The following is a 27,077-nucleotide window of genomic DNA, read 5'->3' as shown; positions in this document are numbered from 1 at the left end:
ACCTGCAGGTGGCCCCACCCATCCACCCCACCTGCCCAGGTGCAATCCCATCCTATATCACTGTGATACATATGCATGTATAGTGCACTTGAGCAAATTGCTATGTTCTTTGACATCACATGGATGTGCTGATAGAAACATGGAAACATAGAAGACTGATGGCAGAGAAGGACCTCATGGTCCATCTAGTCTGCCCTTATACTATTTCCTGTATTTTATCTTACAATGGATATATGTTTATCCCAGGCATGTTTAAATTCAGTTACTGTGGGTTTACCAACCACGTCTGCTGGAAGTTTGTTCCAAGGATCTACTACTCTTTCAGTAAAATAATATTTTCTCATGTTGCTTTTGATCTTTCCCCCAACTAACTTCAGATTGTGTCCCCTTGTTCTTGTATTCACTTTCCTATTAAAAACACTTCCCTCCTGGACTTTATTTAACCCTTTAACATATTTAAATGTTTCGATCATGTCCCCCCTTTTCCTTCTGTCCTCCAGACTATACAGATTGAGTTCATGAAGTCTTTCCTGATACGTTTTATGCTTAAGACCTTCCACCAGTTGATGATGAAAACGGATTTGCCATGTTTTGTGACATCGCACGCACACTCACTATTCTGGTGCTGGACAAACAAGTTGTTACAATATGTGAAGCCCACCTTTGTCTTCAACCTATACTTGCAAATATGGAAAGTGATTTAATTCAAATTTAATTCTGAAATATCATCATCATGGTAGCGTGTGAAATTCCATCTTCTTCCATTCTCAGTGATTGATTTACAATATATTTATGTTAAAACTCTCAACTGAATCTCTTATTCCTTCAGCTCTTAATTTTCATTTGCGTATGCTTTTTGCATTTTTAACGTTTGTATCTTTTTTAATGGTTTTTTGATGTCTGTGTCTTTAGATATCCGTAATTACACAACATGATTTAGAAATTTGGCAAACTTCCTTTTCCTTCCTTTTCGAAAGAAAAATTCTGAACATGTCCTTGTACTAATTCTCTTCGATCCCTCCTTCAAACATTGTGAATTTTCCATAAATATGCTCATTCTTTCTATTTTAGAACTTCCTTTGCTTTTGCAAACCTGACAGACTGAGAACTTGTTGGCTTTTTTGCCAAAAAAAGAAAGAAAAAGAAAAGAAAATCAGAACTCAGTGACAATATTTAGTAATCTGGTTAATTAGGAACCAGCAAATATTAGACTTAAAACACTGGGCACTAGTCTCCTTATTAATTCAGAACTCTCATATTCGTGCAGATGCACTTACTTATAATATAGATGAAGCAGTGGTGGGTTGCTACCGGTTCGCAACAGAACTGGTAGCATCGGCAGCGGGAGATTCCATCTCGGACATCATCAAAAATGCTCTGTGCATGTGAGAAGCATTGTGTGCACCCACGCGCTCCCATTCATGCCCCAGTAGCAAAAGTAATGAAAGCCCACTTCTGACATAAAGGAATGGAAGTATTTCAGTGTTTTTCTTCAGTGGATCACGTTTAAAATATAAACCAAAATGATCTCTTTTCTGGGGTGATAATGGATGTAACCAGTGAAGGGCTGCAAAAATTTTTACTACCACACTGTGGGCATGGTTTATTTTGTGGGTGTGGCTTGCCAGCCATGTGACTAGGTAGGAGTGGCTTGATGATCATGTGACCGCAAATGGCTTAAAGGTCATGTGACTGGCTTAAAGGAGGTCACCGTAGGTTAGGGTGCCTCCTTGCCTCAAAGAGATACAATTTCCCTATCTATTTACTATTACTGAACATCCAAAATATACTATTTAATTCTATGTATATATGCCATATGTGTACATACTGTATATAAACTGTATGCGTACACACACACACACACACACAGTTCTTCCAAAATTATACACATTCAACTTCATTTACTGTGATAGGAAAAACATACCCAGAGCCCAGAAGGGGGGGGGGGAATCAATTTTTTTCTACTGGTTCTGCATACCTGAGCAAATTTTTTCTACCGGTTCTGCGTACCTGACTGCATCAGTAGCAGCCCATCACTGGATGGGACCTTCTTTGTCCAACATCCATAAGGGGGATGTAAAACAACATCCCATTGGTGTTTCAGAAAATGCCAAGAGTTTGGTGATCTCTACAGTATTGATAAATGATGCTTTGCATTTGAACTTTATATGTGATCTTTAAAGCAGAGCTGATTCAAACTTTTTCGAAAGACAGTTCCTTACAAGAGTATTCATTTTGTGATGCTTGCTAACTATGAAAATTTATAATTTAAACAACAGGAAGCAACCCCAGGGGCTAGTTACATTTATGGAACATATTCCACTGTTGTTGGTTGGTAAATTTTGTGAGAGTTGATTGGGAATGTTGAATCTCTTGCTGTGTGGGCATAATTTTATACATGTCTATACTCCACTGCTATGTGCTCAGTCTCTGAATGTTTGGATCTTATTAATTTGATGTTGCGATCTTTCTCAACTTATTTAAATGGCCATTTCCCTGTGGAGGTAATTTTCTTATTTTCTCTGAATTTAAATTGTTGGATAAGTGTCAATAATGTGCCCATTCTAAAAGAACATAGACATATATTTTAGCACAAATAATAGCTATTGGGTTTCTTAATAGCATTGTGCAATCTCTCTAAGCAATTAGAGATTATTGTGTGAACAAGTGTTCTTGAAGATGTAATAATGACACAGGCCTGCCAAACAGTAATGGCTTTCTTCATACTGATGTTATGGTCTGCAATAAATAATTATTTAGTGAAGTCATTCTAGAAAGTGAGTGTTCATAGATTAGGCATCAAAACTCAAAGCACTGCAGAGCTGAAGTTCTGAGTGTATTTCCACACCCTAAAACCCAGAAACCATCAGCCAGGTGTATATGAATGGCCATATGTTGGTTTCAAACCTTTGGACAACTACTCAATGACTACAAGAGAAACCCACACTCCACATCTTCTATTGCCATCTAGTAGTCATGCAGATTTTTGCAACTCAATCATGATGGACTCATGTAAAATATAGTATTCTGATTCAGAAAGCCAATACTGTATACGCTTTACCCTTATGAAAAACCTGTTTTGAAGGACAGCCTATACTCGAAAGGGAAAAAAAAGTGTGGTAGGGAGCTCTTAACAGAATTACAGAATAACATAGTTGGAAGAGACTTTGAAGATCTTCTAGTCCAACCTCCTGCTAAGGCAGGAAACCCTATATCATTTCTGACAAATGGGTGTCCAATATCTCAAACCGTCAGTTTTGGAACATCTACAACATCTGGAGGTAAAGTCATTGACTGATCAGTTGTTCTAACTGTCAGGAAATTTCTCCTTAATTTTAAGTGGGTGCTCTCTTTGATTAAATTCCATCCATTGCTTCTTGTTCTGCCTTCAAGTGCTTTGGAGAATAAGTTAACCCATTCTTTGTGGTAGCTCCTCAAATATTGGAACACTGCTATCACGTCACCCTTAAGCCTTCTTTTCACTAAACTAGACACACCCAATTCCTGCAACTTTCTTCAGATGTTTTAGCCTCTGGTCCCCTATCATCTTTGTTGCTCTTCTCTGCAATCTTTCCAGAGTCCCAACATCTTTTTTGTCATTTATTGATGCAGTATTTTAAATGTGGTCTTACTAAGGCTTTATAAAGTGATAATGATACTTTTTTTCTTACTTCTGACAATTCTGGCAAGAAATTCCTTAGATATATTCCATGGCAGGAAATAGGAAGGATTAACCCTGGTTCTTTCAGGACTCTTTTTGTCAGCCATCAAAGCTCCCTGGAATACTTTTCAACACAAAGAAGGAAATAGAGTGGGGGTGTTAAATAGCTGATAATTGACAAACCAAACTGCTCCTGAGCTGTGGAGAGATTCTTGTCAAAATGTCTCACTGAATCCTTGTGGGACTTTCCACCAAATGGAACCTTTCACACTAGCAGGAAGTATCTTTTTTATTCATTTTTTCCAGTTTATTTTTCAGCCAGCAGAAATGTGCAACTCCTAAGTGGCAACCCACAAGGCTGATTCTATGGTGCAGGTGAACATTTTGGCATAGATGTATTCCTCAGTGTTACGTCCAGAGAAGCTGAGAAAATTTCACTCCAGTCCGACAAGGAAGTGGAACAGAGAAATTCTGATTGGCTAAAAGGGCTCCCTATTTAAACCCCTGCCAAAAGCAGGCAGGGGCTGATGTTTGCTCACTATAACCACTAAAGGCTCACTAAGTGCTAGTCTCCTGCCTCTTCAGTATCTGAACTCAATATTGGCGACGAGGATGGGATACTGAAGAAGATTTTTAAACATATAGAGCCTCAGTGGTGCAGTGGTTAGAGTGCAGTACTGCAAGCTACTTCTGCTGATCGCCGGCTGCCAGCAGCTTGGCAGATCGAATCTCAGTAGGCTCAAGGTTGACTTAGCCTTCCATCTTTCCAATGTCAGTAAAATGAGGACCCAGATTGTTGGGGGCAATATGATGACTCTCTGTAAACCGGTTAGAGAGGGCTGTAAAGACTGGGAAGTGGTATATAAATTTAAATGCTATTGCTAAGGCAATCCAGTCTGCCTGGAAGGAAGTGTCACGAGGCGCAGATTCAAACCAATGAAAGAACAAGCAGCCAACTAGAGCACAGTAACGTCATCTTACGATCCGCTGTCACCATTTGATGGAGAAAATGAATCGTGGGACAACTATATAGCAAGATTAGGCTGTTTTCTTGGAGCTAATGGTTTGATGAATCTTACAGATAACAGGAAAAAGGACATGTTCCTGAGCCATTGCGGGCCCAAGGTTTTTGATAGAGCTGTAGCATTAACAGAGCCCAAAACTATAGAAACAGTCCACTCCGAGTCTCCGGAGAGGGTCGGCATACAAATCTAATAAATTATTATTATTATTATTATTAGTTACGTGGATGAAGCTACAGGAGGTACTCAAGAAGCACTATGATCCACCACCTTCAAAATTTGTTAGCTGGTACAAATTCGGTGAACACTTACAGCAGGAATGAGAAACCACAAATGACTACATGGCTGAACTGAGAAAAGCTGCAATCCATTGCAAATTTTAGAATCTAGATGAAGCATTACCTTTCCAGCTCATTCGTGGTGTGCATGATATGGGATTACAAAAAAGATTTTAACAAAGAGTGATGAATTAACCCTGAAGGTAGCAGTAGAGGAAGCCAAGGCAGCCGAGACATCTCATAAGGCTGCTGAAGCACTGCGTGAAGGACCACTCCAATTAAAGGGGGTGCTGAAGTTTGAGAGATTCTAGAAAAGGACATTGCTGCTGAACAATCCAAATGATGAAGAGGTATACCAGATGTCCTGTCGGGCTTTCTGGTAGACTCCTCCCAAAAATTCACAGGTACAAATTTCAGACTCACACACGTTTGAAAATTCAAAACAATGTTCTTTATAATGACAATTCACTTAAATTAAGCCCTCTTTTGGTATAGCAAAGAGCACTCGTCTCCAAACAAACTGGTAATTTGTACAAGTCCCTTATCAGTTCTGTGATACTTAGCTTCCAGCTGTGAGGTAATTCACAGTCCTTCTTCTTTCACAAAGTGAAACACACTGGTTTAGTTTCAAAGTGGGGAAAAATCAGCACACAAAAAGTCAAAGTCAGTAAAGCAGTCACGAAACACAACGATCAGATAATCCTCCACAATGGCCAAACCCACAGGCTGCTATTTATAGCAGCCTCACTAATTACCACAGCCCCACCCAACCACAGGTGGCCTCATTTTCTTTTATAATAATCTCTCAGTTGTTGTTGCCTATGCATCGCTCTCCGCATGCGTGGCTGTATCATTAACTCTTGTTCCGAATCCAAGGAGGAGCTAGATAATTGATCTCCTTCTGAGCTGTCTGCCACACTCTCCTCCTCCCTGTCACTCATGTCTTCTTGGTCAGAGGAGCCTTCATCAGCAGATTCCACTGGGGACAAAACAGGCCTGCAGCATGTGGATGTCTCCCCCACATCCACAGTCCTTGGGGCAGGAGCTGGGCCAGAGCTAACCACAACACCAGATGGACCAGAGAAGGGAAGCGCAGAATCCAGGGCCAGTATTTTGTTTTAGTTGTGGGGGCAACACCCCCCCCCCCGAGCACATTGCCAGTTCTGCACTGCCGTTTGCTGCAGATGTGGAAAATTTGGAAACATAGTGAGAGTTTGCAAGGCACTGCATTTCCCGTCCAGAGGTTCTGGGCAAAACTACTACCCAACTGAGCTATGGAGAGATGAGAGAGGCCCAGATGAGCCAGCAGCCATATTCCACAACCAGGGGTAAATTACATCAGGGTGAACCAAGTTAGGGATCAGAGCAGTACGCTGATCTGCATTACTATGACAGTGGAAGGTTCTCCCTGTGAAATGCAGATAGATACGGCTCATCGATAATTATCATATCCTGGAAAACTGCCAAGCGGGCCAAGCCTAACCTCACCCTGGGCCAACTTTAATGGGTGATGATCTCATATTGCCAAGGAAACTGAATCCCAGTGTTGGGAATCAAAAGGGTGACCATAAAATATGCTGACCAAGAAGCAAGCCTGCTGCTGACCAAGAAGCAAGCCTGTTGCTGACAATTGCCTGTAACCGCATTCCAAGCTTACTGGGTCAAGATTTATTTATTTATTTATTTATTACTTAGATTTGTATGCCGCCCCTCTCCGAAGACTCGGGGCGGCTCACAACACGTGGAACAAATCATAAATAATCTGACAAATTTAAAATATTTAAAGATTTAAAAAAGACCCCATAAACTAACAGACATACACACAAGCATACCATATATAAATTAAACATGCCCAGGGGGAGATGTTTCAGTTCCCCCATGCCTGACGGCAAAGGTGGGTTTTAAGGAGTTTACGGAAGGCAGGAAGAGTAGGGGCAGTTCTAATCTCCGGGGGGAGTTGGTTCCAGAGGGCCGGTGCCGCCACAGAGAAGGCTCTTCCCCTGAAGATCTGAAGATTGCTTCAGAACTCTCCAAATGAAGGTGACTTGAGACAATTAACGCAACAATTATGGGCAGCTGTGATGGCCTGCTACAGGAGTTCCAGATACCTTTGGCTGGGCCTATTTCCTTTAATTTACACCCCAATATACAGCTGATAAAGCTAAAACCCCATAGAGTCCCCTTTGCCCTTAAGCCATTGATCAACAAAGAATTAGATAGGCTAATAACTCAGGGAGTCTTAGAACTGGTAGTTCATGCTAAATAGGAAACCCCAATGGTGCCAATATTAAAGAATAGAATTTTAGAATATAATAGAATTTTATTGGCCAAGTGTGATTGGACACACAAGGAATTTGTCTTGGTGCATATGCTCTCAGCGTACATAAAATAAAATATACATTTGTCAAGAATCATGTGGTACGACACTTAATGATTGTCATAGGGGTCAAATAAGCAATGAAGAAGCAATATTAATAAAAATCTTAGGATATAAGAAACAAGTTACAGTCATACAGTCAACATGGGAGGAAATGGGTGATAGGAATGATGAGAAAAACTAGTAGAATAGAAGTGCAGATTTAGTAGAAAGAGTGATGGGTCTGTGCACTTAAGTATAAATGCAGTAAACATCCTACGTATTTAGATGATTATGTATGCTAATTTGTGCACTTAATTAAAGGGGAAGGGATGTTATGTCCTGAGATGCTGGGAAATTTTCACTCCAGTCCGACAAGGAAATGCAGCTGGGAAATTCTGATTGGCTCCTTCCCAAAAGGGGTCCCTATTTAAACCCCTGCCAAAAGCAGGTAGGGGCTGATGTTTGCTCACTGTAACCAATAAAGAGCTGAAGTCTCATTTCCACTCTCATGCCTCTGAACTCAATAGTCAGGGCTACCTTGGTTCTTCGATTTTACTCCCCCACCAATTTCTCTGTTGAAGGAAGAAATATGGACATTGGAGGATGGCAAAGCTTCAGTGTTAACAAAGCAAGGTGACAAAGTCAGTATCTTCAAAAGTGTGTTAAACAATTGCTTTAATCTGGGTTTCTTGTGATATATCAGTCAAAAAGAACAAAAGCCCCAGGAGTTGTTGCTGTTATTCTTAAAGAGATATTAGGACACATAGGCAAAAGGACAATAAGCCCTAGATATTCAGTCAAAAGCATGGTTTTTGAAAAGACAATCTTTAAATAAAGCACCGGAAGAAAATATAGTAATTAAAAAAATATTGGACGGTGAGGAAATGGACAGGTTATCCAAAAAATTAGAGGGAAAGGAAGATTCAGATTATTATAAAATATGGGCAAAATTTTACGACGGGTTAAAGGAAAGAACAGCGAAGAATTAAATAAAAATTCAAGCAAAGCAACATGTCAAATAAAAGAATTAAAGAACCAATATTATGTGAAAGAAGCAAAATTCTCTGATCAAACATTTTAAAAAAAGTGGGGAAACTTTCATTTCCCAAATGTTGTATGTATATGTTTTGTGTATGTCTTTTTTTTGTTATATTTGAAATAAATAAATAAATTTTACAAAAAAAAAGAAAAGAAAAGACAATCTTTACAAACACCCCAATTTTCTGTCTTGGGAATACTGTATATTCATGTTGCACTTGGCCAGTCACATACAGTCCATCCTATATTCCAGAAGGCTTCCATGGTGCTGTCAATTCAACCCCCTCTCCAAAGAAAATAAAAGCCATGCATCCATGCTTAGAGAAATATGTTTTCCTTCCTTTGTCATTGTATCAGAATCCAAGATCATCCCTTGATTCTGGGCTGACAGAAGAATTTACACTCAGTGTTTTATTACATGGGGAGGTTATTGCCTCAAGTTACAGTGAAGACCACCAACCTGGACAGATTTAAAGGCAAAATAATTTCCCAAAGGATGACTAAGTATACCTCCATGATTAAAGTTGTTTGCTTTACAATACTAAGCTTGAAGGGAGGGAAATAATTGGACACGAGAAAGCGTTATTTTACTTCTGCCTGGTTTTGAGCTTTTTAGAAGCACCCCATTTATTCACTGTAGGAAGCAGAATGCTCCCTTTTGGTCAGGCCTAGTTAAACTTGTTCTGTCCCAGTGGCAAGCCCACCAAATAAGATGCACACGCAATGGATTGAAACTCTCACTGTTTTACTACTAATATTTTCTTAGCAGTCTTAAGTCTTTATCAAAGTTCAGGAAATCCTAATAATTCTTTTGGTGAGCTGTTAATAAATACTGTATCTTAACAACTGGCCAGAGCCCAAGCACTAGGCAAAACAAGAATATCTAATTTAGTCAAACATATCTTTCTCAAAGACTTACTAAATTTGGCAGAAAGCCTGGAGGGTAATTAGCAAAGTGAGAAATGTTGGTTGAAAATCACAAGCCGAAAACACAAAGAACTGAAACAAGATTCTGGAAGAAGAACAGGGTTGTCCGTTACACTGAAGCATGGCGTGGCTGAGCCTTAAATAGTCTAAAGGCCTGCAGTTCTACTCATGAGGAGACCTTCTCTTGAGTAGCCATTCTTGCCTCTTAGAAGCCCTGCGAATCCTAGCATCAAGAAGAGGTTCCTCCTCTTCTCCTGACTCACTCATGTGCACCTTGGGAGGTGCAGAAAGCCTTGGTTAATCTTCAGCCTCTGACACCACATCCTCTTCACTCTGAGTCTCAGGTGCCAGGAAAATGGGCCACTGGTACTATGCCACCAGCACCTCTCGGTCCTCAGGATCCGATGAGGATGGGCCACAATGAAAACTGTTCTAATATTGTTATGTTCTTACAAAATAAACTATGTTAATATTTTGCAGAATCAATGACATGCAAGCTAGAATATACCGTATTTTTCTGAGAACAAGATGCACACACATCCAAATGAGGGTTGAAATGTCAGTGCATCACATACATTGAATACAGCCATTTTTGGTCTCCCAAAGTCCCAACCCTGCACCACATTTTTGTGGGTCTTGGAAGCCTGCAGCGAGTTCATGGGAATTGGGGGAAGGCAAAAATACCCCAATTTTTGTGGGGGAAAAATGGGTAAAAAAGGCTCATTTTTTGCAAAAATGGGGCATTTTTGCCATCCCTCAGCACCCAGGAGTTCTCTGTAGGCGTCCCAGACACTTTGCCCATCCAATTTGTTGGTGAAAAATAGGTTAAAAAATGACCAATTTTTCACGAAAACAGAGGTGTTTTTGCCTTCTAATTACCTATCTAGAATGACTGGAGGAGGAATTCTGGAAGTTGAAGCAGTCTTAAAGCTGTCAAGTTTGAAAGACCCCTGGGTTAGAGGTTAGGGGTGCAAGGGTCTTCAAACTTGGCAAGTTTAAGACTTGTGGACTTCACAAGTCCAGGAATTCTGGGAGTTGTAGTCCACAAGTATAAAGCTTTCAAATTTGAAATTTGTAAAAAGTGTACATGGTTGTAAAAAGTATTCTGCTACACTGCTATTTTATTACTACACCATTTAGTTCAAAATACTTTCCCCCCTTGTTTTCCTCCTCTAAAATCTAGGTGCGTCCTATACTCTGATGCGTCTTATATGTGGCTTATACTCCGAAAAATACAGTAGTTCCATGCTTTCAGGTAAGGATCTCAGAAATCAAAATTTGGTTGCCTTGCCACTAATTTAAAAGCATATTCATAGAAGGAAATAAATATGCCCATGGATGATGGATTGTTGTAGTTGATCTGTAGACAACTGAGTTTGATTCTTGATTTCAGTAGATTGGCAATCTAACTGAATAAGTTCAGAGCATATTTAAAAATGGACTTCATCTTTTGATGCATTTAATTCACTAATAGTCAATGATACTTTTGGGAGTAAGAGTTCATTAGAACTGAGAGTTCAGCTCCATTTTTCACACTCTTAATATGTATTTAAGGGCGACCACTCTAATATACATTCTTGGGTCAAAATGTACTATTACATTTTGCATGATTGGATTAGTTTTAAGAGTCCAGCTGATTGTGGTGGATAAATTCAATCAATGATTAAAGTCTCTCAACAATTAGTGTTACAACTACAGCTGGAGGGGATTCAGAAACAAGTGTTCTCTGTTGGAGCTCTCCTCCAGTGGAACCCACTATCTTCAGAAGTAAGAATAACATCATCACAATTAACATTTAGAAAGCTCTTGAAGATCTGGCTGCTTAAGTGGGCATTCAGCCTATAATCTTATATATCTAAGATTGTTCTCATACAGTGTTTGGAAGGCAATTGTGTTCCTGTGCACTTGCTTTCTTTTTGCTAATTGATTTCATTTTCCTTATTGTATCATCATCGTCATCTTCATCATCATCGTCATCGTCATCGTTATTATTATTATTATTATTATTATTATTATTATTATTATTATGTCAATACAACACAGCAAACAAGATCGCTATATGCTGGATTTCATATTTCATCACCAGTCGGGTGTTTCCCAAGCACCTAGGACTGCGTGATGTAGCAGCGAATTATGTTTGCCGATCCCAGTAAAGCAGCCTATTGCAATTGACAGATGGAGATTTTGTCAATTCCGATGGTTTTCAAATGTTCGCTGAGATCCTTTGGCACTGTGCCCAGCGTGCAAGTACCACTGGGACCACTTTCACTGGCTTATGCCAGAGTTGTTGGAGCTCGATTTTTAGATCTTCGTATTTCACTAATTTCTCTAGCTGCTTCTCCTCAATTCTGCTGTCTCCTGGGATTGCGATGTCGATGATCCATACTTTCTTTTTCTCCACAATCAGGATGTCTGGTGTGTTATGCCTTAGATGATGATGATGATGATGATGATGATTATTATTATTATTATTATTATTATTATTATTATTAAAGAAAAAAGTGTGGATTATTGATGAAAAACAAGAAAAACGTAGCTGATATCAGGATCTTAAAACCGAACTCCAATGACTCTGGCATAAACCAATACAGGTGTGCTTTGCCAAAAGATCTCAGCTGGCATTTGGAAACAATAAACATTGACAAAAATCACGATCTGTCAATTGCAAAAGGCCACACCATACTTAAATTTGCATGCAACATACGAAAATACATCACATAGTCTTAGACACTTGCGAATTGTGCAGCTTGTGATATTGTGATCTCAAATTCAGCATATAAATCCATTCTATTCTTCTACTCTGCTCTGCTCTGCTCTATTCTATTCTATGATTTTTTCCCCCCAAAGTTAGGGTTTGACTACCCTTTCTCCCCGTTTGGTTAGGATGCAGTCAAGGATAGTTTAGCTCCTTGTGATCTTCTCCATCTTTAGAAGGAGAAGCTTGTGGTTCAGACAGGTAATGAATTTCCTGGAAAGATTGTGCATGGCAGAGTTTATCTTCCACATCACTACTACCTCATAATTCTTTCTGCAGCTTACTTTAGGAATGCTACATCTTCTTCATCGGGTGGTCAGCAGTGGGAAACTCCCACAGCAAGGCTTTTATCCTTTCTATTCCTGTTAACATAGTTGTTGGCAACAATATCCTGACGTTAAATCCCTCGGATTTCTCTGAGATGTAAATAATATCCTTTCCCCTTTCTCTTGCTTCTATTACTTTTGAAAGAAAGAAAGAACGATACAGTAAACCTCAAGCAATTAAACATATGCCTTTCGGCCTCAGTTCCATAAATTAAGTAAAAATAAAATCAACTGAAAAACACAACCTGATCTGTGTTTTTGTTTTTTTTTTAAAAAAACCCCTATTAGCTGAGGTTAAGATCAGGTATCAACATATTTTATTCACAAAGCATTATAAAATAAATACCCTTTCCCCCACTATTTGCAACAGTCACCTTTCCTACAACAGCATTTTAAAAATACCACACCAACTTTTGTAGTATAAACTTTTGCTGGAGAGACGGAGTAACGACACGGACACCAGAGCTGGATTTAAAATTGGGTCATTTTTATTAACATAAATTTGCATAATTTATTCAAATATTTTTGCATAAATTAGCATAAACAACTATGACCCGGAACTGGACCTGCAGGGTCAAACAAATACTTCCGGGGCGGAAATGACGTATGCCAGCAAACATTCCTGGGCAACTCATGGGCGTATCTCGATGCAAGGTCCAGGTGAGGGCCAGGCCGTCACCTGTGACCTTTTCTGCCATGCTGTGCATGAGGGGGGTCCCACCGGCTAACCCGAATCGGGGAATTAAAGGTGTAGGACCCAAAGACAGGTTCCCCCCAGCTGCTCAGGCAGAAACTCCCTCCATGAGCTTGCGGAGAACCTGTCAATCATCCCCAAAGATGCCCAAGGGAGAATGCGCGGTTGCTAAACCACCCAATTTTCCGCCCCTAACCTGCCTACCCAAATGACCAAAGGTAAGCCAATTAACCTAATTAATGCAAGCACCCCCTAACCGCACAGCCATCACCCCAGTGTGGAATGGGCGAAAAAACAGCCCAGCTAAGAGGCAGAACTGCAAAAAATTCCCATTCGGCCCCCTAAGGGCGACCCCGAAGCACACTGCAAAATAGTGGAGGGCGGGCGGGTGTCTGCTCGGTAGATCGGTCCGGGCGAAAAGGAAGAGCCTCGGGCCTGCTCGCCCTTATATAGGGCAAGCAGGCCCCGCCCGGACCAATCAGGGCCTTAGCCAATCAGGCCCTGCTCTCCCGAGCGAAGTCTCGCATCGCGAGACTTCGCCCGGGATCCAAAATGGCGGCCGCCATGAGGGACCGTGTCTCCCGGTCCCTCCAGCAAAGCCTGCCTGCTGGGTAAGTCCGGCGCTGCCCTTGCTGGAGAGACGGAGTAACGACACGGACACCAGAGCTGGATTTAAAATTGGGTCATTTTTATTAACATAAATTTGCATAATTTATTCAAATATTTTTGCATAAATTAGCATAAACAACTATGACCCGGAACTGGACCTGCAGGGTCAAACAAATACTTCCGGGGCGGAAATGACGTATGCCAGCAAACATTCCTGGGCAACTCATGGGCGTATCTCGATGCAAGGTCCAGGTGAGGGCCAGGCCGTCACCTGTGACCTTTTCTGCCATGCTGTGCATGAGGGGGGTCCCACCGGCTAACCCGAATCGGGGAATTAAAGGTGTAGGACCCAAAGACAGGTTCCCCCCAGCTGCTCAGGCAGAAACTCCCTCCATGAGCTTGCGGAGAACCTGTCAATCATCCCCAAAGATGCCCAAGGGAGAACGCGCGGTTGCTAAACCACCCAATTTTCCGCCCCTAACCTGCCACAGGAGCGGGGGTCAGATCTCTATCTTGGCCCCCCGACTCCCCCCTCTAGCTGCGCCAGCTCACGCAGAGACCGCTGCAGGTCCTGTAAGAAGATGGCGTTCCCCTGGTCAGACAGGTGAACGCCATCATTACGGTAGAGCCATGGCTTATCTATTGATATAAGGGGATGAGGTATTACCACTCCACCCAATTCTCTAACCGTTTTCCCCATAGCCCTATTCACCCGTCTCCTAGCCCGGTGGATGGCCCTAAGGGAAGAGGCATCCCTCCACACAATCCTAGGTAATATGTCTGACCACACCACCTGCGTGGTGGGCCAGACCTCACGAAGCCTTCGCAGGTCTTCGCGTGCCTGGATGAGCAGCGCCAGGCCTCCCAGCATGCACAGGTCATTGCCACCTAAGTGCAATACCAGCCACCTGGGTGCGGCCACAGGACGCTGCCCACCCAGACCCCTTTGGGCGCGACTCCAGGAGCCGCCCCCCATATTGCCGGGCGCAGCCACAGAATGCTGACCGCCCAGCAACGCCGGTAGGAGACCCTCCCACCGCATACCTCTCCGGCCCATCCAGGTAACGTTGACCCACCGCCCCAGGGACAGGTGGGTCCCGATGGCGCTCCTGGCTGCCGCGCGGCCGGCCCAGAAAATCATGCTGTGGCCACACAGCAGCGCCGTCGGTTTCGTGTTAGCCTGGGGACCTGCAAGAGGACACAGACACAGAGAGGTTACCTAGCCTAAGCCCTGCCTGGGATCCTCAGCGGGCCTAACATAACCCAAATATGCCGCTGACCGCCAGCGGCCGATCTCCCGAATCCGATGGGCCGGGAAACCAGAAAGTGCCGCACTAGTGGCGGCGCCGATACGGAACGAATGCGTTCCATAACCGGCGGGATCCATGCCCACCTGGGCCATCGCCCTAGATACTAAAGCCCAGAATTGGAAACGGGTCAGAGGGGTACCGTCACAATGCCTAAACAGGTACCCCTGGCCTGGCCCCCTCATACCACAATAAAGCCGTAGGGCGGCCACCGGACACACCGACTGGTCGGTGGCCGCACTAAGGTGTAAGGCAACCCCTCTGTGCAGCTGATCCGTTTTAGACCTTCTCACTACAAGGGACACCCCCCCTTGTCTAAAGGTCAGATCAGCGAACTGGAAGGCCCGGAGCGAAGTGTCAGCCTGAGACGAAGCCATGGCCTCGCTGACCCGAAGGGCCCCAAAGAACATGACACAAGCCGCTGCCCTGAAAAGACGGGCCTCGTACAATGAGGAACACAGACTGCCAAAAACCACGTTGATTGATGACAGCTGCTCCACCGTCAGGGGCTGACGAGTGTCACCTGGGGCCCCCGCTTGCTCCCTAAGCCAGCCCTCCAGCATCTTCCGGATGCGAAAGTCACCCGAAAGATCTGCAAACCCCCCCGCCTTGGACAGAAAGGCGAGGCCGGCTAACCGGGACCGGATCGTCCTAACTGACAGGCCACGCTGCCTAAGTTGGACGCAAAACTCGGCCAAATGCTCTACAGGGACAGGCCAACTAAGCTGGTAACCCCTGCCCTGCCTGAACTCCCCAAACTCCTTACCTGCACGCTGGTATGCCCTGAGGGTGCCGGGCGCTACAGACAAGGAGATTGCCCGGGATGCCTCGCCTCTCCACCACTCTGAATCCCTCCCAGACTCCAGAGGTGGCTGGGGAATGCTTCTGGCAGTTCTCGGGCCCACGGGGCCAGGGTCCGAAACCTGGACAACTGACCACGGGACAAGGCATCAGCAACCCCGTTATCTAACCCGGGGACATGCTTAGCCAAAAACAATGCGTTTAGAGACAAGGACCTGTGCACAAAATGGCGGACAAGCCGCATGACCCTGTCGCTCTTCGAGGACAGGGCATTCACCACATGGACAACCGCTAGGTTGTCACACCAAAAGTGCACAGTCTTGTCCCTAAACTGCTCCCCCCAAAGCTCTAAGGCCACTACTAAGGGGAAGAGCTCCAGGAACGTAAGGTCCTTAACCAACGAAGAGGCACTCCATTCCGGAGGCCATGCCGACCAGCACCACTGGTCACCTAACACTACCCCGAAACCACAAGTCCCCGCGGCGTCAGAGCAGAGCTGCAACTCAGCTTCCAACAGAAGCTCGTGCCTCCAGAAAGACAACCCGTTAAATCTATCCAAAAAATCCCGCCACACGCCGAGGTCAGCCCTGACCCCGGCGCAAAGGCGGGTACGATGATGGGGCAAACGGAGCCCCTTCATCGCATCATACAACCTCCTGGAAAAAGCCCTTCCAGGAACAACTACCCGACAGGCAAAATTAAGAATGCCTGCCAATTCCTGGAGCTGCCGTAGGGTCACCTTCCGGCAGCCCAGCACCTCATCAAGCTTCCGCTTAATCTTTACCAACTTCTCTAGGGGCAATCTGGAAGATTGCTCCTCTGAGTCCAATTCAATACCCAGAAAGGTAATCCTGGTGGCGGGGCCTTCGGTCTTCTCAGAGGCTAAAGGCACCCCTAATTGAGCACAAAGGGCTTCGAAGTCCCGCATCAAAGCAAAACATTGCTCCGAATGCGCAGGCCCCGCCAAAAGGAAATCATCAAGGTAGTGAACGACCGTACCCAGGCCACTTTGCCTCCTGAGCGCCCACTCCAAGAAGGTGCTAAAACTCTCGAAAAGAGAGCACGAGACAGAGCACCCCATGGGCAAAGCTCTGTCCACGTAATAGCCCCCCTCGAAATGGAAGCCCAACAGCTCAAAGTCGTCTGGGTGTATGGGGAGGAGCCGGAATGCCGACTTAATGTCGCATTTACCCATAAGGGCTCCCACCCCACACTTCCTAACCATAGTCACGGCTGCATCAAAGGATGCATACCGGACTGAACACAACTCGTCAGGAATGAAATCATTCACTGACTCCCCTTTCGGAAAAGACAAATGGTGAATCAACCTAAATTCACCACTCGCCTTTTTGGGGACCACACCTAAGGGAGACACACGAAGATTCGGGAAGGGCGGCTCCGAGAAGGGCCCCAGGACCCTGCCTTCGGCAACCTCCTTCCCAATCTTCTCCCTAACAATGTCTTCATGACCAACAACCGACCTAAGGTTGTCAGACATGAAGGCCTTCCTAACACCCTGATAAGGGATCCTAAATCCCTCTGCAAAACCTAGCAAGAGAGCGGCCGCTCTCGAGCGAGGGTGGTAGTCGCCCAACCAACCCTCAAGCACCCCTAAATTAATTGGGCTGGGCCCCTTTTCCCCCAGCAGGTGGGGGAGGCTTTGGGGGACCCGAGCCTTTCTTTTCAATCCCCTTCTTGGGGCGGGGGCACACGGCTGCGGAATGGTTTCCCCCACAACTTCCGCAGGCGTGACGAAACCTGCAAATGGGGCGAAAACACGCCCCCTTTGCAGCGAACTCGTGACATATTAAAGAGGCACCCTTACTAACGGCACCCGCCACGGCCTTGGCCGGCGCGGGCGTCGCAGGCTCCTCCTCCATAAAGTGACCGCTATCGGTCCTATCACAGCCCTCCTTCCCTGACATATGAGTGGCCTGGAACCACAGGTCCGGAACCACCATATCCCAAGGCAAGTAGGGGTCATGGGCAATACGCATACGGAAGCCCTTGTCGTAGTGCCTCCATATGGTCCCCCCATACTCAAAATGGGCCCTCGCTATCAGGTCGATGTACTTCAGCAAGGCAGCGGCCCTCCCCGGCTGCCTCTGAATGACCACCGACGCAAAGGTCAGAAATGCATACAGCCACGAGCTGAAGCATTTCGTGACCTTTGTCTTTTTCACCTTCTCCCCAGGGACAACCTCCTTATCTTGTTTAGGGACCTCCCTGTTCAAGATGGAGAACAAATCAACGTACTCCCCCCGCCAGATTGCCTCCTTAACTGACGGGTGCAGATGGTACCCTAAAGGTGTGGCGGGCAACCCACAAGGGATGGCCCCAGGCTTGATGCTGGCGAACGGGTCCCACACCGTGGTGGCCCCCGAGCCCAGCACCCCAAGCCCCGGTGGATACATGAATGGGACCGGTGGCATAATGGCCGGTGGAGGAGGAATCCAACCCCCCACCCCCGCCCCAGGTGGGACAGGCACCCCCAGCGCCCCCACTGGCGGAGCTGGCGGGGACCAAACCTGACCACAGGTGCCTGCAGCAGCCCCCGTGAAACTGTTGCCACCCCCCATAGCTGGCGGGATGAACCCGGGACCCTGGATGGGCAGTAGCGGAGATGTGCCTACATGTGGTGCAACCTCACCTGCCCCGTAAGGGGTAGAAGCCATCCATGGTGGGCCCATCCTGGTTGGGCCCTGGAAAGATGACCATTGCCCAGGCTGGGCCATCTGTCCAGCATGGCCCGTCTGCCCGGTGCTGCCCGCCTGTCCGGTTCCCGCCATCTGTACTTCGTGGGCCACTTGCCCAGCTGGGGCCGACTCCTCTTCGGGGTCTGCGCCCCAAGCTGCGGTGGCAGCCGAGGAAAGCCCCTCCGGGCCTGCCCCCGACCGCCACCTCTCCAACTCGTCGAGCCGCTCCAGGACCCTGGCCCAGGAGAGAGAAGGGGACACCTCGGGTTGAGGGACTGTGGGCATAAACCCTACCACCCCCCCCACCGGGATCCCCCCCGGGGGCCCCTCTGCCGCCGCCCGAGCCCGGGCAGACGGCCTGGCAGCCCTCCTAGGCCGCACCACAGGTTGGGCCGGGAGGGCCTTAGCTGGCCGCTTTTTAGGGGCCATACCACTAAAATCTATTGTTTAAACAAGAAGGAATAGGGCGGGACCAAGCCCTCCCCCAACGGGCCCTGCACCACTGGGACAAGGCCTGCTCAAAACAGCAGGCCTCAGCGGTGCCAAAAAAACCCCCCGGGAAGCCAATTCCCCCCTATCCCCGAGGGCAACAAGGCCCAAACACCAGGCCTTTATCCCAGGCCTCGATCCCCCAGCGACCCCCGCGAGGCCACCAGGAGGCAGCACCTCCCTCCCCCTTAAAAAGGAAAATGAGGCTCCAAACCGGAGCGGAGCCCAGCCGATGCTGGCTCCGCTGATGAATAAGCAGGCTTTTCACCCCCCACAGGCCACAAAATGGCGCCTCGCACGAGGTCGCCAAACAAAATGGCCGCCGGAGCAGAACGATCGCACGTCTGCTCGGTAGATCGGTCCGGGCGAAAAGGAAGAGCCTCGGGCCTGCTCGCCCTTATATAGGGCAAGCAGGCCCCGCCCGGACCAATCAGGGCCTTAGCCAATCAGGCCCTGCTCTCCCGAGCGAAGTCTCGCATCGCAAGACTTCGCCCGGGATCCAAAATGGCGGCCGCCATGAGGGACCGTGTCTCCCGGTCCCTCCAGCAAAGCCTGCCTGCCGGGTAAGTCCGGCGCTGCCCTAATTGTCACAATGGAGAGAAAATACCTCAATTATATACAAGTCTGAACTTTTGCAGCCCTGCCCTGTCAATGAAAGGAGTTTTCTCCTATTGAATATATGGTGAAAACTTTGGAAATTATGTAATAACTTTGGTTAAGACAATGAGCTTCTCTGGGAGTGAAAGAAAGGCCGTTTTTCCAGCTGTGTTTTCTAATAATTCAGCATAAACAGTGAATACAAAGTCCTGTCCTAGTTGGGCAAGATGTAGGGCAAGCTTGATGGAGCCCCTAATACCTGGTTTCTCTCTCTGAAGAGATGAGTGAATTAGTCATTTTACTGCTAATTGTTCTCTTTTTTTCCACTTAGGTTTCTGAGTCAGCAGAAGGAATCGAGAGAAGGGCAAGAAAGAAAAAAATAATTTCTGATCAGCCTTTTTTACTCTCCAGCCAATCCAGAGAATGAGAATGAGGCAACAGACACAGTGGTCAACAGATTGGAAGAGCTATTTCAAGAGAGAGGGAGAGAGAGGAGTCTTAACTGAATGTGTAAACTATTGTACAATATGCTTAATTTCACATGGTAACAAGATAATACAGTGGTACCTCATGATACAAACTTAATTGGTTCCAGGAGGAGGTTCGTAAGGTGAAAAGTTCGTAAGATGACACAATGTTTCCCATAGGAATCAATGTAAAAGCAAATAATGCGTGCAAATTCTTCAGGAAAATCCCAAACTTTAGAAGGGAGGTGAACAGAGGGCAGGGAGGAGCAGCTAAAGGGGGCGGGTGGAAGAAGCAAGGCTAGGCTAAAGGGTGAGTGGGAAGGAAGAAAGGCAAGGGGGGCGCCCTTCCCTTTTCTTTCTTCAAAAGACACCCTTTCAGTGCCTCTGCAAGCACGCTGTTCTCTGCAAAGTCTTTCCTCCTCCAAGCCGCCCCTCCCTTTTCTTTCTTCAAAAGACACTCTTTCAGTGCCTGCAAGCACAGCTGTTCTAGTTTTTAAAATGCAGTCTTTCCTCCTCCAAGCGGCCCCTCCGTTTTCTTTCTTCAAAAAAAAAGGGGGGGGGAGAAACCCCTTCATCCCAGCAGCAGCAGCTTGGGTTCGTAAGGTGAAAATAGTTCGGAAGAAGAGGCAAAAAAATCTTAAACACCGGGTTCGTATCTTGAAAAGTTCGTTAGAAGAGGCGTTCGTAAGATGAGGTACCACTGTACTTAGGATCATCCAACACTGCTTAGAACATCACATGGAAAAAAGAGATGCCAGCAATTGAACCTGGCTTTAGAAAAAACATGGAGGAACACAAAACATTATAGATGATGCCCACTGAATAATTGACAGAGCCAAAGAATATCAAAAAAGAATCACTATGTGTTTCATTGGTTATCGAAAGGCCTTTTATTATGTCAATCATTTCAAGGTGTAGAAAGTGCTCAGAACAATAGGAATTGCAGAACATCTCATTTTCTTTATGTATCTTCTTACAGGTAAGTAAGGAAGCCACAGTACAGTTAGAACATGATGAAACATACTGTCTTCAGGTTTGCAAAGAATGAGACAAGGCTATATGCTTCCCCTATATTTATTCAATGTGTATGCTGAGTACGTATTAAGAGAAGATGGATTGGGAAAAGATGAATGGGATTTTAAAATTGGAGGAAGAGACATCAATAACCTATGTCTGCTGATGATGCTACCTTGATAACCAAAAATGCAAAGAATTTGCAAGCCCTTGTTGTAAAAGTCAAGAAGCAAAGTGAAAAATGGGACTAAAATTAAATATAAAGAAGACCGGGGTGGCGCAGCAGGTAGAGTGCTGTACTGCAGGCCACTGAAGCTGACTGTAGATCTGCAGGTCAGCGGTTCAAATCTCATCACCGGCTCAAGGTTGACTCAGCCTTCCATCCTTCCAAGGTGGGTAAAATGAGGACCCAGATTTGTGGGGGCAAAATGCTGGCTCTGTTAAAAAGTGCTATTGCTAACATGATGTAAGCCGCCCTGAGTCTAAGGAGAAGGGCGGCATAAAAATTGAATGAATGAATGAATGAATGAATGAGTAAATAAATAAATAAATAAATAAATAAATAAATAAATTACAACAACCTTTCTTAGAATGTACAATGAATACTGAATATCAAAGTAGTGGATTAATAATCAACAAAGGAATAGGTACTCAAGAAATACATCACAGATTAGCACTTGGTAGAGCAGAAATGAAGATATTCAAATGCTGTGATGTCCCTACTTACAAACTATACTAGCTATGATATTCCCTGTCATACTTTATGTAAGCAAAAGTTGGACTTTCAAGGAGCTGGATAGGAAGTGTGTTCATGCTTTGGAATTGTGGAGTCTTCTCCAAACAGGTGTCGATACCATGGACAGGCCAGAAAATTTAAAAAATGAATCCTTGAACATAGTTTTCACTCAATGCACAAATGCAAAGATCTAGCTGTCTGGAAAAAATGTCTAATGTTGGGAAAAAGTGGAAGAAATGAGAAGAAAAGGTAACAAGATGGATTCAGTGGAGGTGGGTGTATTATTTTAAGAGCCGAATGATCAGGTTAGGGATACAACATTATGGGGGGAAATATCTATATGGTCGGACGTCTTCGTGACGTCAAAGCTCCGCCCATGGAATTCCCTATTGGGATTCCCCACCTCCTTTCTAGCCTCCAGATCGGCCAAAAACGCCGCCGCCGATCGCAAAAACGGCACTCTGCCAAGCGGCGCTGCCCAGCTGTAACCTTCTGAAACAGCCAGGCGCTTCTCGGCGGCCTCCGGAATCCGAACCCGAGCCCCCCGGCTGTTTCAGAATGTGACAGCCGGGCGGCGGCGCTTCTCGGCGGCCTCCCAAACGCGAAAAGTTCAGGTTCGGGTTTAGGAGAATGCCGAGAAGGACCCCGGCTATTTTAAAAGGTGACAGCTGGGCGGCGCTGCCCAGCGGAGCGCCATTTTGCGATCTGCGGTGGGTTCATAAGCCGAAAAATGTTCATAAGAAGAGGCAAAATTTTTCCGAACCCCAGGTTCGTATCACGAGGAGTTCGTATCACGAGGGGTTCATATCATGAGGTACCACTGTATAAGTAAAAACAGAAGGAAAGGAAATAAGATCAGACCCACTTTGGAAGAGCTGCAAGATCTTCGCCATCATTTGAGGGTAATTTCAACTGAATGAAGAAATAGGTAGCAAGAGTCAAGGTGTATTCCAACTGTCTAGTTTAAGGTGATTGCCGTGTAAAGCCACAAACCCAGGTTCTTCCACTTTCCAACAATAACAGTCCAAACTCAGATTCTTATTTTATAATTCTATCTATATCAAACAGGTCTGATGGCGTTTGCAGAAATTCAATCTATACAAAAACTACTATGAGAGACCAGTCTAATTGGAGGAATGAAATGGTGTCAAAGTCATGGTGATATATTCATAAGGCTGTTTAGTGCATACTTGCACTATAAGATTTCCCTTACTTTTGTTAAGCCAGTTAAGTGGAGTTATTCAACTTGTTGAATGCTCTTTTCAGCAGAAGTTATTTAAGAAGTGATATTTAGTTAATAGCATGGCAACTTTCCTTGCCCTGCTTTATTTAAATAAATAGAATAGAAGCTTTGAGAGCTTTGGAGCCCATTTTTCAAGCAGAAATAAAAAAAACCCACCAGAAGCAGTGGAGTAAAAGCAATTTAAACCTGTCTCTGCATTCCAACAACCTCTACCAACAGTGCAAATATTTCTGCCGTATTAAGTTGATTCTTCTCCAACAAAAGTCATTCCAAGCTAATGCAGGGTGGGGAAAAGTATCTCAGGCACTTCAAAAATTTAATAATAGAAATAATATATACAATCAATAAATCATATTTTTTAAATGGCCCTTTCTTCCTCTCATTCTCCTTTACACCCAGAACCTCTATCCTTACTTACCTGATGGAAATTTATTTTTCTACCCCTCTTCTTTGCAAATGGTAAGTAGATTCATATGAAATATTTACAGATATTTTTTTTTTGCTTGGCAAAAGATTAAAAATTGTTTGGGCTTCTCGTGAGCCAGGAAATTAGCTGCTTCAAATGCACACGGAACTCTTTTAACAATATGCCCTATCTAAGAAAAGAATTGACCTGTAGCAATTCAGCTGGAACACATTACCTAAAAGAAACCTGATTATTTGTTAAGTATCAATGACGGGAAATTCATTTGACACAAAAAAAATCACTATTCTAAAGATGGATACCTGCCAGGTCCAGGGGATGTTTGCACAGGCCAAATCTTTCAAAATTTACTTTCTTAAGTCAGAACATTATGTTTTTTTTTCCAGCAGGAAATAATACCTGATACATTCACCTTGTTTTATTTGGAAGCAGATCTGCAGATTTCCATATTTTCATGCTTTAAAATACAGTAGTGAGTTTTAAATATAGATTTGCTATTGGCAGAGCGTGTATGCGCTTGCACATATGGTGCTTCTGCACATGGGCAGGAGCTTATGTGCATGCACAGAGATGTCCGGGTAGGTGGGCGGAGCCTCCTGCCAGCACCGCTACCAGTTCTCCCAATTCGTGGTGAACCTACCACTGGTAAAATAGGATCTTCGATTCTCTCTCTTTTCCCAAAAGTTACAGATTCAGAAACATCAGGAACATTATCTTTATCCTGTATATATCCTGCCAATGCTTTAATTATTAATTGTTACCAATAAAATATGTTACATTTTTTCCTGCATCTGCTTTATATTAGGGATTTTTAATAAATCATTCTTTTTTATTTTTTAGAAATACTCTTTTTCAATTCATGGTTATGCAGCATAAATCAAAGGTTAAATGTAGGGCAGTTTTTATATCTTATTGCCATGCCGAAAATGTACAACAGGTAGATTTAGAATAATTTTATTGTCACTTTGAATGTACACTAATCAAAATACATTAAAATGAAATTTCATTGCATACAGTTCTCAAAGGGTCTTTACCTCCAGTATACACAAACATGGCAAAATAAATAAATACAAAATTATACATATACCCACATATATTATAAGACCCAGAGAAACAACACAGTGTAGTTCATATGTATACATGTACATGGCAAGAGAAACGAATCTTTTATTTATTTATTTATTGTTAGAGTTGGAAGGGACCATGCGGGTCATCAAGTCCAACCCCCTGCCTAAGCAGGAACCCTGTAGCATCCCAACCAAATGGCAGTCCAATTTCCTCTTTAAAATGTCCAGAGTATTGGAGTTCACAACGTCCGCTGGTAGGTTGTTCCACTGGTTGATCGTTCTGACCATCAGGAAGTTCTTCCTTATTTCCAGGTTGAATCTCTCCTTGGTCAGCTTACAGCCGTTGTTCCTCGTCCGGCCCTCCGGTGCCCTAGAGAATAAATTGATCCCCTCCTCTCTGTGGCATCCCCTCGTATACCTGTAGACTGCTATCATGTCCACTCTGGCCCTCCTTTTCTCTAGGCTATCCCTGCCCAGTTCCCGCAGTCTCTTTTCGTAAGACTTGGTTTCTAGACCCCTGATAATTTTGGTTGCGAGTTTACCAGATGGATGGCATGGGGAACAAAGCTGTTACAGAATCTGGTAATCCTGCTAGAAATACCTCGAAATCTCCTCCTAGGGGAAAGCAACAGAAACAGACTGTGAAGTGGGTGTGTAGGGTCTCTAACAATGCTTTGAGCTCTAAGCATACAGTGCTCATAAGCAGTATCCTGAATGATGTGAAGCGAACTTCCTATAATCTTCTCAGTTGTCCTTACCACTCTCTGTATGGACTTTCTATCTGAGGCATTGCAGCCACCAAACCAAACAGCGATGCAGTTTGTTAAAATACTCTCAATTTTGCCTCTGTAAGATGTGTCCAGGACAGAAGGAGAAAGATGTGCTCTACTCATCTGACGCAGGAAATGCAGGTCTGCACGTATGCTGCAGTTTAGATTGTTAGTTATCTGCACCCCCAGATACTTAATACTATTGACCACCTCTACATCTGCATCCTTGATATTGTTTATCGATATTAGAATGCCTCCCCAGGCCCCAGTTATCAGAAAATAAAGCCAGCTGTCCCCCCACAATTCATTTTTATTTATTTACTTATTTTGTCCAATACACAATAAGGGTTTTAGTGGGTATATATCTATATACACATAGTAAAATACATGATGAAAGTTATAGAGGAGATATTCATAGTAAAATATATCTATGAAATAATAGAAAAGAAGATATAGTAATAGAACATATCAATGAAAGAATAGAAGAAGAGATATAGGAATAGAAGGAAGGTATAGGAGATACAGGAGAGCAATAGGACAGGGGACGGAAGGCACTCCAGTGCACTTGTACTCACCCCTTCAATTCAATTACTACAAACCTCTTATACACTGTAGAGGGCCAGTTTGACATAGTGCTGAAACATCAAGCTAGACACTTGGAGATTCCAAGTTCTAGTCCTGCTTTAGGCACAAAGTTAAATGGGTGACCTGGGATCAGTCACTCTTCATTAACCTTAGGCAAGTTGCAAGGGCAAACTACTTCCAAAACCTCACCCATCTCAAAGAGTTGACTTGAAAATAGATGTGTTGGAAATGTGTATAATACTTTGAATTATTTGTAAAAAGAATAAAGGTCAGAGAGGGACGGCAAACAAATCTAATAAATTATTATTACTATTACTATTACTATTATTATTATAAATATAATGCACACCAGCCCTCAATAAGCAACTGACTGATATCTACAAAGATGTCTTCAAGGACCTATTTCATTTATTTGTTTGTTTGTTTGTTTTATTTGATAAGTATGTATTGGTAATATACATAAACATAACATTGTTTATATACATAAGATGAGTACATTAGGACAGGGATGGTAGGCATGCTGGTGTGCTTATTTACGCCCCTTACTGACCTCTTAGGAATCGGGTGGACAGTCTAAGGGTAAGGTTTTGGAGGTTAAATTGAAAAGGTATCGATAAATAAATAAATTTAAATAGAAAAGGTATAGATTTAACTCACTGCCAGCACACAAAATGGCTTACATTTCTTTTGTGTATGTGACTGTGTGTGTGCGTGCATATTTACAGTATTTGTGTCTTTGTATTTGTGCATTATTAGTGTGTGTAGAGAGAGAAAAAAGGGAACCGACTGTTGAAGCTGGGTGTGGTTAATTTAGACTCTAATCCATTCTACATTATAAACTTCACTTTGTGGCGAAAGGCAAATCACTTCACTTCCAGTTAAAAGCATTACACAAGGATGTGGTGAACTTAAGAGTGCTAATTCAGAAGACCTTGGAAACTGGCAGGCTGAGAAATATGGTTGTTTTGGTTAGGGTGAAGTCAAAAAGAAACCTAAAACCTATTCTCAAAGTAGAGAAAAGATGTGTTGCTGTTTTTATTACATCATATAACATAGGGGATTTAGGGGATCTTTCTATTATAGTTTGATTCCCACAACATTTGTCATTAAAAATTCTTAGCAAAAGTGTGTGTGTGAGTGTGCTTGTGTATGTCTTACAAGATTGGCAGACTTTATCCACACGTAGTTGAGGATAGGACAAATTCAGAGAAT

General features: G+C 44.1%; 1 long non-coding RNA gene across 1 annotated transcript in view; it reads left to right on the top strand.

Moving 5' to 3' along the window:
• The window catches only part of LOC139158425 (uncharacterized), a 32,037-nt gene extending 11,883 nt beyond the window's left edge, over positions 1–20,154 (top strand). Inside the window, exons 2-3 of the long non-coding RNA XR_011557690.1 lie at positions 10,469–10,540; positions 19,891–20,154. This is a non-coding gene — a long non-coding RNA (uncharacterized lncRNA). The remainder of the gene's footprint in view (positions 1–10,468; positions 10,541–19,890) is intronic.
• The last annotated feature ends 6,923 nt before the right edge of the window (positions 20,155–27,077 follow it).

The sequence above is a fragment of the Erythrolamprus reginae genome, chromosome 2 (genome assembly GCF_031021105.1).
Source record: "Erythrolamprus reginae isolate rEryReg1 chromosome 2, rEryReg1.hap1, whole genome shotgun sequence".
In the NCBI taxonomy this organism is placed as follows: Eukaryota; Metazoa; Chordata; class Lepidosauria; order Squamata; family Dipsadidae; genus Erythrolamprus; species Erythrolamprus reginae.
Note: the sequence above shows the minus strand (reverse complement) of the source record. Positions and strands in the feature narration are given on the sequence as shown.